Source organism: Urocitellus parryii, chromosome 7 (assembly GCF_045843805.1).
Source record: "Urocitellus parryii isolate mUroPar1 chromosome 7, mUroPar1.hap1, whole genome shotgun sequence".
Taxonomy (NCBI): domain Eukaryota; kingdom Metazoa; phylum Chordata; class Mammalia; order Rodentia; family Sciuridae; genus Urocitellus; species Urocitellus parryii.
Window position 1 is genome coordinate 123,321,248 of NC_135537.1, and position 19,264 is coordinate 123,340,511.

The 19,264-nt window shown below is 40.3% G+C and overlaps 1 pseudogene; it reads right to left on the minus strand.

Moving 5' to 3' along the window:
* Nucleotides 1-9,711: 9,711 nt before the first annotated feature.
* On the minus strand, nt 9,712-15,452 carry LOC113197183 (serine/arginine-rich splicing factor 10 pseudogene; annotated as a pseudogene).
* Nucleotides 15,453-19,264: the final 3,812 nt, after the last annotated feature.

Here is a 19,264-nt window from a genome sequence, read left to right on the forward strand (position 1 = left end):
TTGCTTTGTTTTGCTTACCATGTGACTTGATAGTCCTCCCATTGAATGATGGTGACTATACTTGCTCCCCATGAATCTGGGTGCTCTTGTTATAACAGTGGCATTGACCCAATTCGGCTTCTGAAGCTGGGTCCTAAGATGTGATCCAGCTTCCTCCTGGTCCTCGAGGAATGCTGACACTTGGAAACCAGCTTCCATGCAGTGAGGAATCCCAAGCAACCTGTGGATGGGAAAGGGCACCCATCTCACAGTCCTGACTGAGCCCTGTTTTGCTGGCTACGCTAGTGGACCATCTTCAAAGTGCATCTTCTAGCTGCCCTGCTATCAAGCTGCCTCACCTGACAACACAAGTAGACCAGACTAGCTCGCTCCACTTAGCCCATCTCAAACTGAAGTTTTGTGAGCAAAATAAATGACTATTGTTTCAAGCCTGAAAATTTGGGATAGTTTGCTACTCTACAATGGATAGACTGATAGACTGCATGACAGGGGAATTAGGGTGTGTATTTAACCAATAAAAAAAAAATAAGATGGGTGAATAGTAATGAGGCAGATTATGGATGATTCTTATGACAGAGTTGGATGTGATCCAGTTGGCAGTGTTACCAGGAAGAGATAGACCAGATGGAGGAGGTTAGGGAGGGCATTAGGCAAAGGTCATTGTTAAGAGGCCACATGAATTCCAGCATCAGCGTGAGTTGATGAAGACCAGAATCAGGCCCATGATGGTGGTAGAAAAGGGAGATGAGACAGTCTAGGGGTTAAAACAAAGCCAACGAGACACATTTTCTGACTAAAAGTGAGCTATGAGGTTGAGATTAACACTGCAGAGTCTTTGAGCTCAGCTTCTTGTACAGATCCTGGAACTCTTGACAGAAATGGGGGAAAAACAAAACTGGAAAACTGGCATAGGAAAATTTTTTTTATTACTAACAGGTTGGGCCAAGTTCAAGTCAACTTGCATTTGCTAAGTGTTTCTGTAATGAAAGACATCTGACACAGAACAAATGTCAGGGATCTGTAGATGTTCGAAGGAGAAAATGTTAAGGTCAGAGCATTGTTTGGGGCAGGCAGGATCCAGGGTTTTTTTTTTTTTTTTGGTGAATTTACTATGGTCTAGGATTTGGTTACCTACTTTGTAGTTTCAGAAACTTGTTTCTGTAGCCTACTGGGACTGAGGAAAATACACATCCATCAAACTCAGAAGACTGAGTTATAAAACCAGTGTTCTTAATGCAATCATTTATAATAAGAGATGTCACCTGCCTGGAACATGCCTCTCAGTATGACCAGCACATTCCTTCCTTAGAGGCGAACCTATGCAGGAAGCCAACTCCGTATTCACAAATCTTGTTGGGAATGAAATCAAAAGGAGAAGCCGTTAGAGTGACTGTTAATAAACAAACTAAGAATGGCTGATGCAGATGTTTGCAAAGATGAAAGTCTACTGGGCGTGGAATAGGCCACATCCAACCAACCACCCAGTGTCTCCTCCCCACCCCACCCCCCTTTGACTGTGCTGAAGGCCTTGAAGACTCTTTTCCCTCTGTCTACACTGAGGAACTACCAGGCATCCCTTGCAGAGTGATACATCTTGCTTTAGACAGCTGGGTTCCAGTACAATGCTTGGGGCCGTTCTTCTCCTACCTAGCATTTCTCTTCGTGCGTTGTCTATCCACTTCACAATACATACAAACTGAGACACATCTGATTTTCAGGTTCTTGTTGGTAGAGTACTCTATAATTGTTCTGAGCATATTCAAGGAGCTCCGTCTTAAAGACATCTGGACTAGAAAGATTGCGTGAGAGGAAAATGCAGGGGGTGATTGAAAACCTCCAAGGAAACTCTACAGAGGTGAGTAAAAACCTAGAGACATTAGGAACTTTTAAGGTTTGAGAATCAAAAGGTACAGAAGTACCAGGGTAATGGGCATAATGTGATAACAGAAATCCAAGGGGTGAGAAAATCTCCACGAAACCAAGAATGGTGTGGGTTCTTCATGCAGCCACAAGAAAGATCTGACTATACTGTTTAAATTTCTTTACTTCATTGAGGAGCTACAGATATTTCTCACAAAGTAACTTAGACAGAATGTTTTCCTTAGACAGAAGGTACAATGCAGTGCCTGGGGCCAACAGATTCAAGTGTGTCTCTGAACTGTGGCAATACCAGCAGAACAGGTACCAGTTTCAACAACCAGGTCTGCGTGCTTTTCCACGTGGCTCCTCATAAAAAGCTCTTTTGAAGTAACAGGTTAGAATGTCAATTATAATCAGAGGTACATTTAAAGGCTTCTCTAGGGGGCAAGTGAAACACTTCACTATAATTTAGGTGTTTTGCATTTATCACCGTTTAATCTCATCTCTGTGTTCAGGCCTAGAGTTGATCTGAATGCTTCTCTTTCTGAATCCCCCTGAATCTGTATTTTGAAGCCCACTGGGTTAGAATAAAAATTTGGAAAAAAAAAAAACAACAACTTTCTAATAAAGCTCATCTCAGCAGTTTTAATGTCTAGAAGCTTATCTCAGCCTCAATCATTTATTACTTTAAGACTATATAAGAGATTTTTTCATTCCTTGTATTTTGGCATCTTGCTGTAATGCAACATGTCTTTTAATAATAATCAGAAGTTTTCCTGACAATTTTATTATGCCAAAACAACCTCCTTTCTCCTCTTCACATAGATCTTCTTTACTCAGTAATTTCATGATTTGACATGAAGGTAGCAATCTCCTTAAGAACCTACTTAAAAACTTACTTCTGATAAAAACTAGGTTTGTATCAGAATAAATAGGAGGAAGTGGGTCTTTTGGAACACATACAAAAATTTCTATTTAAACACTAATTTAAGATACATTATTTTTAAATGACATGACTAAGCATCAGGGACATCTATAATTTGAAGAAGGATCCCAGTTTTACCCCAGAGTATGTGACAATCTTTAATAAGTAGTATCAGTTAGTGGTCAGAAAAAAAGACTACAGAGAGAGTTTTGAAAGAAAATATTTTTTAAAAAAATCCTGACTTAGAAGAAACAGTCTTTCTAAATTATCTTTAGATAATGGTCTGTTGCCACTTCGACTGAATTTCTTCCTCCCTGTTTTAGTGCATTTAAGCTACTATAACAAAATACTGGTTGGCTTATAAGCAGCAGAAAATTATCTCTCACAGTTCTGAAGCTGCAAGTCATGGGTTAGAGTTACATGCTGGTGAGGGTCATTTTCTGGGTTGTAGTCCACTCACTTTTCACTGTGTCTTTACACAGTGAAAGGGGACTCTATCCCCTCTCTTTTTAAATTAATTAATTAAAATTGAGAATACTGGTATATGTTTGTAGTGTAAAGCACAATGTTTTGAAATATGTACACATTGTAAAATGGCGACATGGAGCTGATTCAGATAAATGCATTATCTCACATACTTACCATTTTCTTTTGTGATAAGAACATTGAAGTCAGACATGGTGGCACATGCATACGTGTAATTCCAAGCGGCTCAGGAGGCTGAGACAGGAGGATCTCAAGTTCAAACCTAGCTTCAGCAAAAGGGAGGTGCTAAGCAACTCAGTGAGACCCTATCTCTAAATAAAATAGAAAATATATAATAGGGCTGGGGATGTGGATCAGTGGTTGAGTGCCCCTGAGTTCAATTGCTGGTACCCCCAAAACATTGAAAATCTACACTTGTAGCAATTTTTAAGAACACAACATATTGTTATTAACTACAGTCACCTTGTCATACAATAGGTCTCTTGAGCCTATGCTTCTGAGAAGTGTGTATTCCTTCACTAACATCTTCTCAACATCTGGCATCTTTTGTAACAGGGCACCCACCTCATTTGTGAGAGTGTCACCCTTCTGACCTGGTCACCTCCCAGAGGCCCCAACTTCTAATACACACAATGAGTGTTAGTATTTCAATATATGCATTTAGAGGTGGGAGACAAATATTCCGACTATGTTGAATTTAGCAAGCACCCCCTAATTTGAAATAATCTAGTTTGAAAATATCCAATAATGCAGCAAAGTGCAATCTTCAAGCCCTGATTTAGATAATGAATTCAACATTCTTTCATTTAGTGACCAATAATAAAAAGTAGAATTCATTGCTGGTGACAAGAAATAGATTGGGATAGAGAGCAGAGAAGAAGGTGGTAAAGACCTGAATCCCATGAGAAAAAAAAAAATTGACCATGCTCTCTTAAGTATTTTATTTCAGAATTTTAAGCACTGTTATCCCAGGAGTCATGTGATCATCAGGTCCTTTGCTAACAGCAACCTCATGTGTAGAGACGTAAAAAAAAGACTTTGCCAAAAATAATAAACCGTTTTTAAAAAAATTTTAAATATTATTTTAAAAGCCAAACTTTTGAAAAACACTGAGTCCATGAAACATTTGAGAAGATACAAGAAATTATCCAACTCGAGGGATTTGTTGTTCATACTCAAAGTTTCTTCTCTTATTTTAGAGGTTTTTAAAAAAATGATTTTTCATTTCATGTTTTGGCATGCCATGGAACTCAGATATTTCCTAATTTACCCATATTCATTTTAGGGCTAAGGGATAACTGCTTGGATGTGCAGAAAAAGGAATGCCCAAAGAGTCCTAGTTCCTGGGGTAAAATCTATCTTTCATCCATCTATCTATCTATCTATCTATCTATCTATCTATCTATCTATCTGTCTATTTTCCTACTGTGATGGTGGTTTGCCTGCTAATTTTTTTTTTTATTGGTCGTTCATAACATTACATAGTTCTTAATACATCATATTACACGGTTTGATTCAAGTGGATTATGAACTCCCGCTTTTACCCCGTATACAAATTGCTGTATCACATCAGTTACCCTTCCATTGATTGACATATTGCCTTTCTAGTGTCTGATGTATTCTGCTGTCTGTGCTATTGTCTACTATCCCCCCTCCCCTCCCCTCCCCTCCCCTCCCCTTTTCTCTCTCTACCCCTTCTACTGTAAATCATTTCTTCCATTTGTATTCTCTTGTCTTACCCCTCCTTTCCTCTTATATGACATTTTGTATAACCCTGAGGATCGCCTTCCATTTCCATGCGATTTCCCTTCTCACTCCCTTTCCCTCCCACCTCTCATCCCTGTTTACTGTAAATATTCTTCTCAAGCTCTTCGTCCCTACCCTGTCCTTATTTACACCCCTTATATCAAAGGAGTCATTTGGTATTTGTTTTTTAAAGATTGACTAGCTTCACTTAGCATAATCTGCTCTAATGCCATCCATTTCCCTCCAAATTCTATGATTTTGTCATTTTTTAATGCAGAGTAATACTCCATAGTGTATAAATGCCACATTTTTTTTTATCCATTCATCTATTGAAGTTGCCTGCTAATTTTACTAGTGATGAGATTCCCACAAACATCCATGAGATAAGGGCTGTTTACCAAGGGACAACCAGGCATCTTTTATTCTGGATTTCTGGAAAAATCCATTGGGGCTGTCCCTCCCTTCATTCCCTAGTCCCTGAACCTCATGAGACTCTCTTCCACATGGCTAGGCTCACTCTGGCTCACATTGTCCAGCACATTCTTCCTGCTCTTAGCAGACAATGGCTTAGAAAAGAAAGTGGCAGACCTCCTGGCAACTGGGACTTAGTGGAGATGCCCAGCAAATCATGCCCCTTCCCATCGATCCCTATTTTTCCTTCACACCCCCCCTCCCAAATCTGTCTTCTCCCTGGGGCTCCTCCATGTGTTCTGGGTTCTGACTCTTCCTCCAGAGGTCTTGGAGAAGGTTCCTCCTCATTCTGCCCACAATCCCATGCACATACAGTCTCTTGCATACAGAGGTTTCTATTGAACACAAAGGTGACCAGTGGTCAGATGGGCTGGGATCAGTACAGCCCTACAGCTTTCCATCTTCTCAGAGCAGAGCCAAGTCTGTGGACAGGCTCCAAGACCCAAAGAATGGAGACTTGTCAAGGGGACACACCTTTCCTCTGAACTCCATCACTTAGCCAGCCCCCGGTGAGTGCCTGCTCACGAGATGTCTTTAGCCATTGGAAAAAGCAGAGGTGTTCAAAGAGGGGAAACTGTTCAAAGAGGTTCCATCAGCAGCTGTTTTATAGCAGCTTGCCTGCCTGGCAGGTACAATTGATTGCATTCAGAACAAGACCTGAAGCCAGACGTGACAACTGTTTCAATCACTAATTATTAACTCAAGGTACAAGAAGTCGCGTCACCCACTGTCCTTGTGAAAATGGCCTGAGTGGCTGGGCACTCTTGGAAACTCCAAAGCAACAGTCGTCTGCCCCTGCACAGGGCTTAGGCATGGTCTGTCATAGGAGGTGAAGTGCTGGGTGGTAAAACCTATTGCACTGCCTTTTAGGCATCCCATTAACATACCATGAAGTATGTGTAGTGTCAGGAATGAGACAGAACAGACATAGCAAAGGGCCTCTTGCTTTATGACAAGATGTCCCTGGCAGGACAACCCAATAGCAGGAGATCTATGTTGCTGCATCACTGAACAATTCCTCAGGCTCCAGTCTCTATAGGAATCCCAGAAAGACGTGGCAATATTGATGATGGAGTGGGCATGATGGGTCCCAGAGTATGATAGTTCAATTGTCCCAGTCACCCAAAGAAGCAGTGATGATTGTTCCATTCTGCAGATGTAGAAACTAAGTGAGATGAAATGATCAATTAGCAAAGTCAGCATTAAGATCCCAAAGGGAGAATATCAAAGGCACCCAAGAATACCTAGTACCTACTAGTTCACATCCCTGTGCAAAGACTTCTGGTGTGAAAAGTCTATGGGGGATTTTTTGGGATAACCTCTTCCTGAATGCTCCCATTTGTACCATGAGCAGGAAGTCTCCTGTCTTCTTAATAGAAGATTTCCCACCTACACCATTTATCTCTTGAATGGTTCATCATCCAAGTTAGAAGTTGGCTCCAATCTAGAATTACTTGGAAGATTTGTTTAAAACACAGACATCCAGACTACACCAAAAAGATTCTGATTTTTTTTTATAGTGGGGTATTTTCAAGTCTTCCAAGAGATTTAAAAAATTCCGCCAGGATCTAGGTGCTCCTTAAATGAATGGGGCCACTCCCAGGAGTTGAAGAGGATGTCCTATTACCTGCACTCTCGGTCCCATCAGCCTTGTGGACCATGCCTGTCCCTTTCACCAGAAATCAGAACTAAGGAGAAGGGGTGTCCTTAAAGAGATTCTGGGAAATTTGCAAAGGAAGCGAATAATTTCCACTTGTCCTTGACTAAGACTGTGGAACCTGGGAGAGTCTGTGAGGAGAGGAAGACCTTCGAATTAGAACAGGCAGGAAGCAGAGGGGAAGGAAGACTTGGATTTGGAGGACATGTGGCCTTGTGGACATTGCTCTCCTTTGGCACTGCCTCCGGTGGCTTCATAACTGATGAGGTGGAATTTTTAAAATATGCCAGTCTTCTCTATTCATAATTCTAGTAGTGGGGCACAACATTCACTCACTGGCACACGTTTTGAGGGGATCAGGTGAGCATCCTCTCTCAGGCATGTAATGAGCACCTATTGCTCTTGGAGATGTGTATTGAAAGATCTGGCAGCTTCCTGACAACTTCCCTTCCTCAGATCTCACTGATCTACTGGACTGATTGCCTCAGTTCACAAGTACAGATGCATTTATTTGCATAGGAGCTATATTTTCTATTGTGGCTTTAACAGATTTAGTAACAAAGCAACACAGATTTTCTTACTCTGGGGGTCAGAAGTCTAAAATGGGTTATCGGATTTCTGATGCTTCTGGCTTTCCTTTCTCAGCTTCTAAAGGTTGCCCATATTCCTTGGTTCATGGACATATTAACCCAACCTCCACTTCCTTCTTTACTCCTTCTCTGCTGGGCCTGCCTACTTTCCTCTCTCTGAGGACACTTATGATTACGATACAGGATAACCTCTCCATCTTGAGGTCTTTAAGAGATTTATGTCTTCAAAATCCCTTCTGCCATATTGTGTGACATACAGCTTTTGGGGATCAGGACATGGACATTTTTGGAAGCCACTATTCTGCCTGACCTCAAAGGAACTTTCCAGGGAGGAAATGGATCCAGATCACTAACTTCAGAGATTCAGTGATATCAGAATTGTGCTCATGGATTGTGGTGGTCCAAAATAATCCCACGGATGGGAAATCATGCCAAGGACCCCATAGATCACTGTTTGATGGAAGAAGAGGTATTTGCAAGGGGGGCCTCAGCAGTTCATGTTAGGCAAGGGTAGATCAGGAGCCTGCAATCCCAAACACACCAGCATAAGGTCCTGCTTTGGGAATAACATTCTGGGCTCTGAGCAGAAACAAAAAGAACTACTTAGAAGAGCCCCACTTGGGGGTTTATTATTGATCTGCAGCAGCAAGAGCAGTGGGCCTGTCTGCCTCTGTAGCTCTCTGGGGGCAACCACCAAATCTGCACCAGTAGAGAATGGTCAGTGGGGAGGAAGAAGGACTTACCTAGTGGGGACAGGAGACTTCCTGCTCATGGTGCTAATGGGAGCATGCAGTTATGTGCAGAAAGAAAAAAAGTGAACATATTTGCATCCCAAAGTGGTGATGGGTGTAATATTAGTGCAGTGAAAAAAATCCATTAAATGGAGGCAAATCCAAGATGAGAGGGCGCAAATGTCAATGTGCTACTCCTCCCAGTTCAATTTGTACACAAATACCTGGTCTACTGGTCTACTGGACTGATTGCCTTAGTTCAGAAGTACAGATGCAAGAATAGACTCTGATCAGTAGGTTAGGAGTGGGGCCTTAGATTCTGTCTGTTTTTCTTTCTTTCTTTCTTTCCTTCTTTCTTTCTTTCTTTCTTTCTTTCTTTCTTTCTTTCTTTCTTTCTTTCTTTCTTTCTTTCTTCTTTCTTTCTTTCTTTCTTTCTTTCTTTCTTTCTTTCTTTCTTTCTTTCTTTCCTTCCTTTCTTCCTTCCTTCCTTCTTTCCTTTCTTCTTTTTCAGATTGTATTCAGTAGACATTTACTGAATAAAGCAATTATTGCTTATTTTTCTCCCCAATTATCCAGTACAATGCTTTGCCCGTGATAAGGACTCAATAAATATTTGCTGAACATACTGACTATGAAAGGTGAGAAGAGATGGGCCCTGTCAGATGGATGCCAAGTATAATTGGAATTTTACCTGGCAAAGAGAGAGAGAGAGTGGTTAAAGAAGATGTAAACTGCATGTGGTTTACAAGTAAATAAACTCAGATGTCAACAAATCAAACAAGCAGACAGCTCTGGCACTAGAATAAACAAGGCCAAGACATTCCCATAAAGGCGTAAATAAAACTGACTTTTAAGAGATAACCAAACAAGAGTTTATATTAGACCTTTTATATCTTTTCCCAACCAATTCCATTTGAGACCGACCAATAGAGGCATTGTAAGAGAATATGATAGTCTTCCTTGATCTTCACATATCTAGTTTCCAACAATTTACTATGGACCTGTTATCCATGAATCAATAGAAGCCGGTTCACATTTAGGGATTAGTTTCCACACGTCCAAAGTTGAATTTCCTTTTATTTGTCCTAAAATGCTTACTTTCAAACTCAAAGGAACTTCTATTGTTCCATGTAGTTTTGGATAATTTCTTTCTCTTTTCAGACTAGAGTCAAAAAAGTCATACAGTATTCATACTGCAGGACCGCTCACCCACCCTTTAGCCTTTCTTTGGTCCTTTTTCCACTCTCAGATTTTTCTTGAAGTGCAGTAAGCAGAACTGTACTGGGTATGCCAGCTGCAGTTTGGTCTATTATTGTCAGAATGGCTTTTGCTATGGCTGTCGACTTCCAGTCAAGTCTTCTTCTCCTAGGGCTATAAGATCTATATTCGTAATCAAAGACCAATTTCTTAATCTCCTCTTTTCACAACTTCAGCTTCTAGAAGGTCTGTATCTGTCATCATCATAGCACCCACATTCCCCCCTTTAGGCTTTCATTTGATTTGCTATCTTTCGATCCCCCTGTGCAAACTGTATTTCGATTTGACATCCACAAATCCATTTTCTAACCAAATAATGTCAAGCAGCTTCAGCATCACCAACATCCTCAAACTGAACATAAGCAAATCCTCTTGGGTGTCAAGTGTAGAAATCGAGTGGAACATACCCATCAACTCTAGGACCCTAAGGACCAAATTCACACCGTCAATCTTCAGAGCTGGTGTGATAGACTGCATTCCTGACAAACAGAGATGTGTTGGGGGATGCTCAAGTAGCAGGACGTGAGTCTTCACTGGGGTCTCCAATGGTGGCTTCTCAGAGATTCTGCATGTCTAATTAGCTTTCAGGGGATGCTCATGCTGTAGACTCTGAACTGCACTTTAAGCAGCTGGGGGTTTTGAGCAGAGCAGGCTCTGTGGACTTGTGGCCTGCACAGTGACTCAGAGCTCCATGCTGAAAAAGGTACCTCTGTTTGGTTTCATGCTCTGTGGTTGCTATTTCAAAATTTCAAGTAACTTTTGAGCAAAGACCCCTCACCTTTTCTTTTTGCATTGGGCTCTGCAAGCTGTACCTGATCCTGGCTTAGAGTCAGAGCTGGGTTCAAGTCTTGGTTCTGCCCCTCACAAATGGGATGTGCTAGAGAAAAGATCCTTAGTTCCCATGTATCTCATTTCCTTTGATCATAAATAAGGCAAATTGTTCCTGCGGAAGTCTGCATGAGATGACAAGCAGCCACTGATATCACCCCAGCAGATACTGTCCTTATTTCCAGCAATTACTACCGACTGCTAATTTGTGCCAATACTACACTATTATCATTACTATTTTTTTTCTACTTAATTCTTAATAATAATTTCCTCTTTAATCTCATTTAATTGGTATTAAAGCCTTGCGGTTACTTTTGTTTTAACGATGGTCTGGCGCCATTGGACTCTTAACGGAAATGGGAGGGACTTTTCAAAGAGAAACTATGTGTACCCTGAGGCCCAGCCATTTCCTTAGAACAGTATTCATCCTGTGTTCTTTCTAGATGTGTGCCAGACTAGCCACACCATCAGATGTCATAAATTTCTCTTGAAATATGCTGCCTGCAGATTGAGCCTTCTCTGGTTAGGTAAAACACAGAAGGTCCCAGAGTCTAAGCAAGAGGGCATAAGTCAGAACCTAGAAACTCCAAATGAATGAATAAATAAAATTGTGTGCGATAAATTATTTTTTCTTTTATAAAACAAAAACGAATACAAAATAAAGCATAAATCAGACGTTGTAATCCCAGAGACTCATGAGGATGGGACAGGAAGATCACAAATGAGAGGCCAGACTTATCAACTTAGGAAGACTTGGTCTCAAAGTCAAATAAATAATTGAATCTATAAATAAAGCTTAAGAAGAGTGAAGTCAACAAAGAACTTTTGTCAACAATATGCTGAGGAACCATGCATGGATGAACTCAATGTCTGGCTATAATTTCACCCAATTCTTTTTTGATTCTGATGTTTTTGGAGCGATGCTCCTATGGAAAAGCACTAAGCACCCATTCTTCTCAAGTGCTGCCCTTGGTGTAGTGAATAGGATGGCCTCTAGTGATTCTGTCATCTCAAATGCTTTCATAAAGAACAGCAAATCTGGAGGGCAGCAGAGTTGTTCACAATCTTGGCTGTATCTTGGAATTACTTGAGGCACTTATGAAACATACCCCTGACTGGAGTGTGCCTAAAGATTTTCATTGATTGGGAAAGATCCGTCCGATATTATCCCTTTTTAGAATCTTCTCTGCTGGGTACAAAGTACAGCCAAGTTTTTAAACCGACAAAAGTGTAATAACCTGAGCCAATATGTAATCTTCTGAGCCTGGTTACAAAGAGCACAAATGATGGACTCATTGCTTCTGTTCAAATCCCTAGATAGCTTCTTACCGCCTGTGTGACTGTCAGTTTACTTAACTTCTCTGTGCTACAGAGTTTCTTCCTTATTTAAAAGGCGGGGGGAAGATTGCCTCCTTCATAGGGCAATTGAGAGAATTAAATGAGTTTTTTATCTTTAAAGCACCTCAGACAACGTCTGGCACATAGTAAGCACTGACAAGCTTTTGATGGTTAAATATGCTTTACCCATGGTAAAACGTAATATGTGATTTATAAGGAAGACATACAATTATCTTAAGATATTTTGCTAATTATTTAGATTAAATGATTTAAGCAATTTGTGCAGTTTAGCTTATTTTCTGATTCTAATGTTGATGACTTTCTTTGAGCTAGTTTTCCTCCTCCCTCTGATTCCCAAATTGCCTGTATTTGGGGGGGGTGGGGAGAGAGAGAGAGAGAGAGAGAGAAATGTCAAATGTTCTTTGAACCTCCTGGCAGATTTTATTGCTAACAAGTCCTGTCCAATTAGAGCTAATTAGCAAATGTATATTTTTCTTTTGCACAGTAGTGTATAGAAGAGCTCTTCTTCATTAGCAAGGCTTAAGTTGCAAAGTACTGAGACAAACCCACAGCAGTGGGAGCCACAGGATGATGCAGTTGGAATGCAGTTCCTGCATCTGGATGGGGCTCTGGGGGGAGCCTGTAAACATTGGGATCAAGTTAGTTACTTCAGAGCAGCAGTTCTCAAAGTGTGGTCTCTGGACTAGCAGCATCAGCATTCCCTGGGAATTTGTTAGAAATGCACATATGGGGCCCCGCCCCAGGCCTACTGAATCAGAAAGTTTTGAGGTAGGGCTCAGAATTCTGTTTGACTCCCCTGTTGCTAAAGTTTGACAATCTACACTCTAGAATATTTTCTTCAAATCTAAAAGTAATCACTTCTGTTTTTCTAGTAAGCTTTTAAACATTGTGGCATAAGCCAGAACCATTTTAACTTCAGTTAAAAATATCAGTTGATGATTCATTTGACGTATTTTGGAAATTTCTAGTTACTTCATCATCAAGGCTTCTTTAAAATCTGCCAATAGGACTTAATTATAATTAGTGTATATTATTATAATTTTATAATATCCTAAGTCTTCCTTCCTAATGATAAAATCCTGTTTTATTTACTTCTCTTTCCCCACTTTTAGCTGTTTTTATTAATTTTGAGTGATTTATGAGTCATCACATAATTTTGTTGTTTTGTTGATTTGTTTCATTTATGTTTCAGGTAAGAGATTTTTTTTTTAGTATTCTTTAGTTGTTGATGGACCTTTATTTTATTTATTTATATGTGGTGCCGAGAATTGAACCCAGTGCCTCATTCAAGCTAGGCCAGCGCTCTACCACTGAGCCACAACCCCCGCCCCCCCCCCAAGAGATTTTAAATAGCCTATAAATAACCTTTTACCAATTTGATTGACACTTAGAAATCATTAATAGCTTAAAAAACACCAGAACAGTGTGAGATGGATTGGTCTGTTATGAGCTATGCAATGATACATATTTTATGATTTTTACCCAATATTAAGAAGAATTTAAATAAGTAGTCATGAGACAATACAATTCTGCAAAATAGGTTAGTTATAAAAATATTGAATCTTACACAATGAGTTTTCCATTATAATATTGTTTTCCCTTTCTTAGCAAAAACAACATAAAATAGATCTTTTTAATAAAAGGACAAATCTCAGAATAAATGTCCAGAAGTAATAACTGTACTTTTTATAATTCCAGTCCTGTCTGAAATGTTTTGCTGTTAAGTTTGTTTCCTTTTAAAGAAAATTAAAGAGTATTATATGATTAATGGATGTTTATACATCGATATCTTAATGACTTTTGAGATTTAAATAAAAATAATCCATCTTTAAAAACTTCATCATGATTTTATATGATTGACATAAGTTGCAATTTTTTACTTTTATGGTTTCCAGCAATGAATTTCTTTATAATGCCTCAATATATGCATATAGACAGGCCTAGACATTTTAATATATAGGATATCTTCCACATATCACGAAACTGACCTCTCTGGAGTTCTGGGAAGAATTATATGCCCAGAAATTTAGTTTGATTGTTTCCAAAGGATTCTGTGACTTTTGGCAAATTCATTCAGTCCTTCAGTTGGTGGTCTTCTGTGATGGATGTAACCACTTTCTGTTTCTATAATGTTTGATAGTTTTCTAAGCGCTTTCAGATAGATCCACTGAACAATCTCAAGAGACTAGCAGGGAAGGTATTACTCTTCCTTCTTGCCATTTTAAAAGACTGAGATGGAAAAATTAGATCTTTTCTTTGGAGCTGGGACTGTAACAGGAGCATCTGGTGCAGAAAAGATTTTCTCTTTCCCACAACTCTGGCTGCACCACGACATTCCCTCCAAATCAGAAGCAGCTCCCTAATGCTTCAGGAAACATAATTTCATAGGACAGAAAGCAGCAAATCCACTGCAAAAGTTTTCCATTAATTGAGAGGCAAGAGTGAGAAATAGAAGCTATTTTTTTTTTTTTGGAAATAGTTACAAACTTCTGTTTTCAATCTCTATTTTTTTTGTGACCTATCCTTCCCATGTATGAACATTAATCAAATGATCTTTGGCTCACTGATAAATAATATTAAAGAAAATAGAATCTCCTCAACTTGGTTAGAGGTCCCAGATACGAGAACATTTTTCACGTGAGAGGAGAAGAGAATTCTATACAAACAGAAATATAGAAGATCAGTCAAGGTGTTAGGTGGGAGTTCAGGGATGCCAAGATGGCAGAGGCAGGATATAAGAAAGATGTAACTGGAGGACAAGACAGGGAGAGCAATCATCACGCCACCGTTTATGAAAAGTCCTATTATCATGACAACTCCCACCCCAGATTCAGTATTCTAAAAACGACCAATGTTGGTAAAGTGGGTAAGTATTCTAATTAGTTTTTTTTTTAAAGAAACCAATGGGGGAACACTGGACAATATTCTAATCAGGTATCATAAAGTAACCCATAGAAGCAAATGGGTAAAGTCTTCAATCTGGTTCATACAGGAAAGAGAATGCCTCATGGCTCATACTAATTTCCAGACTCTGGGGCCTTAAGTTCTGTCTTCTATCCAGAGTCTATAGACTCTGAGAACAAATTGATAAAATCATAGGCTTAGAATGGAGGTTCATAGTGAGTGAGTGGAGGAAGTATCTTGATTAAGAGTCCAACTTGTGCCAGATGCAGTGGTGCATGCCTATAATCCCAGTAACTTGCAAATTCAAGGCCAGCCTGGGCAACTTAGTGAGACATGCTGTCTCAAAATTTAAGAAAAGAAAAAAAAAATTGGCTGAAGTTGTTGTTCAGTGGTAGAGCTCTCCTGGATTCAATCCCTGGTGCCACACACACACACACACACACACACACACACACACAAAGCCCAACTTTGGGGGACAGACTGCCTGGGTATGAAATCTGGCTCTAGCACATCATTGCTTGCATCTTACTTAAGTTACTCTCTTTAGGTCTCTGGGTCTTCATCTTTAATGTGGGCATAAGAACCAGGGATGTTATGGAATCAATATTCACCCGTTCCTGAGGATCAACCGTGTACATCTTTTCCTAACTGGACACTCAATGCTATAATAGTGTCAGCTTGAAATGGGCCGTAGTGTGAGTGTTTTCACTAGGGAAGTTAGCAAAAGCTGCAGAGTAGGGCTGTTTCTCTCTTTACATATTTCTACACATTCACTTATGGAAATCTGAAATTCTGCATTGAGAATAACTATTTCTCCACCTTTGTTGATAGCATAAATTAAAATGACTAGTGTCACTATGTCATTGACTGGAACATAAGAGGAGGAGTTAAATCAATGGTGCCACACATACACACACATAAAAAAAAAAGCCCAATTTTTTGGGGCAGACTGCTTGGGTATGAAATCTGGCTCTAGCACATCATTGTTTGCATCTTACTAAATCAATGGGAGATGCTGATTTTAATAGTAGAAATAGTCACAGCCATAATCCCATAGTCTCTCTCTCTCTCTCTCTCTCTCTCTCTCCCTCTCTCTCTCTCTCTGTGTATATATATATATATATATACACACAATTTGGGGGATTGAACTCAGGGCCCTGGCATGCTAGACAATTGCTCTATGACTGAGTTATACCCCAACCCTCTTTCTCTTCACTCAGACTTTAGAGTCAGGTTCTAACTGCACTTCTGTGGACTTCGGGCCAGTTTACTTACCCTACTTTACCTGGACTTCAACTTTTTACAGAGGGATGTGCAGTGACAATTCCCTGTTCTTCTCTGTTCCCTGCAGAATCCCCTTAGCCTCCCTGGATATTCCAACATTTTTTCCTATGGCAATTTCAATAAGAAGATCCATGAGTACACACACAAAACTTCCAAACAAAACCATCCTATAATTTTACTTGGCCTATTTGGATCTGACATCATAACTTCTAGTTCTTAGCTCTTGAGCCCATGGTTCACATTAAGGCAGACCTCATCTGACAGCTGGGAGCTCCCCTCCACTCCCAGGGCCCCCTAGAGTCATTTTCTGGACTTTGTTCTCATTTCTGTTCAAGTGACTTCTGTTTCAAAGTAACTGAGGTAAACCAGAAGTCGAAAAGAGGAGAAATTCTCTTTCCCTTCAAATTAAGTCAAGGAAAACCATAGACTCTAAAATTCCAAAAAAACACTTAGCCAAATTATGAAGTACAAAGACCTGTATATGTTCCCAAATATCCTGAAGTCAAAGAGAATTTCCAGGCATGTCAGAGCTGGAAGGGACCTTCAATGTGATCTCATATAATACTATCCTTTAGCAGATGAGGAAAGGGATGCCTGAGACCCTTTAAGTCACCTGCCCAAGGACACACAGCTGGCTGGAGTCTCCAGCAGAAGCAGAATACAACAGTTACTAGTATCACATTATGTAAAAATGTGGATGTGTAACCAATGTGATTCTGCAATCTGTATTCGGGGTAAAAATGGGAGTTCATAACTCACTTGTAGCTAATGCATGAAATATGATATGTCAAGAGCTTTGTAAGGTTTTGAACAACCAATAAAAAAAAAAAAAGAAGCGAGGCTTGGGTGTTTTTCCATTGCACTACAGTGTGGAGGATGCTAATCCATTTTTCAAACCCCAGGGTATCAGCATCAAAGCAAATTCAATCTGACCTCAGGGGTTATCTTTTGTAAACATCTACTAATTGGTTTTGCCAGCCCGAGACCTTTATGGTCTTTCTGTCTAATTTCTCTTGTTCAGTGCATTTCTTCCTCTATAAAAATATCCATCTTTCCTCCCTGTCACATAGATGCACTCTCAGGACACTTCCTTTCGACTCCTCCCTCCACAGAGGACATAAAGCTGTCAGCTCCACTGGTGACAAGAGCCAGGCACACAGCTAGTCTTTTGTCTCTTTCAAAGAGGAACTTCTGTAGGTATGCCACAGGATGGCTCTCACTGGAAGTTCAGGACCCACAGCAGGGACATAGTGCTGATTCTGTTGGTCTTATAGGGGTGGGATCCTTCTCAGAATGGACCACAACTCCCTCTGCTGCTTATTCTTATATCTAGGTCTGTGTTCCAGAAGGCAATTGGTGAGAAATTCTCAAGCCCTTCCAACAATTTTTGAAATAAGCCGGAACAGTAATTTGCCATTCTGGGACGACTTTATGTCCGTATAAAACTGTTCACCTCCCAAGAAATTAACACTGGGCTAAGATGGCCTCCTATTAGTGTGAATGGATTCCCCTTCCTTTGGGTGAATGAAAATTATTATATTTTTTAAATTAAAGCAATGCGGTGTTGATGTGTACACCATAATAGAAAACAGCATATGCATAACCAAGGGCTATTGCAAAATATTCAAAACCAATCAATAGTTCTCCAACTTGAGCAAGTTTCAGATTCACATGGAGCCCTTAGTCAAACTCAGATTCGCTGGGTTTCAACCCCTAGAATGTCTGATTAGCAGGTCTGGGTTAGAATCCAAGAATCTAACTGCTTGAGTTCCCAGATATGATGATGCTATTGGACTGGGGACCACACTTGGAGAACCACTGTTCTAAAACTTAGGGGCCAGTTTTCCTCTTGGCACTAATTTGCCTTCACGGGTATTGAATCTATGCATTTGGTCTCCTTTGTCCGTGAGCTTCCATGATTGAGCTAATTGCTCCATACAGAGGACATAAGGCACAACTGCACCTAATTTCTGGGCAGGCAATGTGCTTCTGAATTCGGACAGGGCTGAGGGTGGGAGTGAATTCTAGAGAGAACTTTTCAGCTCAGCCTTGGCCTGAGGATAGGCAGCATGGTCTGCAGGGGTCAGACTCATGGGTCAGAGAAGGGCCTTCATCTGTGAAGATTCCATAGCAAGAGCCATGTTTTACTGTGGATCGTTTAGTTTCTACTTGAAGGCGTGTTCGCTGGCTCTGAACTCGCCAGGGAATCTGAGCTACCAGATATCACAGCATGGAAGAACAAAAATCAATGCTACTTAAATGATGGACAACATATTATAGTGGAAAGTTTGTGGTTTTTCAAAATCCAAAGACCAGAGTTTCTCTATTAGTTCCACAACTCACCATCCATATGACTCCAAGGAGTCAATTTACGTCTTTTCAGTCTCATTGTGGAAAAAAGGCAAAACTTACAATCCAACAACAGGGTGGATGGAAAGGTCAGCAATTATGTATATACAAATGTCACACCAAGGTGAGGATCTGGTATGGACTTCCGGAAGTCAGTTTGCCAGCTAAGATAATGGTCAGGAAGACAAGTACTCATAGGTGTGCAGCCTTAATCCAGTCTCAGCATTTCTGCTCTATTTGGGGCCTTGGGGGTACTGCTAAGCCAGGGAACTGTAATTCGTTCTACAGAAAAACAGGACTGATAAAATGGATACAAGGGGATTTACTAGATTAGCTCACACAATCTCTGAGGCTGAAAAATTCTACAATGGCTAACTGTAATCTGATAGAGTGGTTCAGTCCAAGAAGTCGGGAGCTTCAGTAGCCTGAGGTTGCAGCCCTTAGTCCAAGGTTGAAGGCCTGGGAGCCCCAGGAGGGTCACTGGTGCAAGTTCCAGAGTCAAAATGTCAAAGAATTTAGAGTCTGATGTTCAAGATGGCAAAAGAAGGAACAGAGAGAAGTAGGGGTTGGTGGTGGGGAGAGATTGATTCTCCTTCCTTTTTCCTTTCTGTTTCATCCGGGTTCCTAGGCAACTGGATGGTGCCTGACCATCCAAGTGGCTCTTCCCCATGACATTATTTCCCACCCTGGAAACATCCTTATAGACACATTCATAATGAATGATTTCATATAACATAATCCAATCCAGCCAAAATTAATCATCATAGAGACTTACACAATAGTGAATTGCCAAGTGGATGATGAGAAAGATCATATA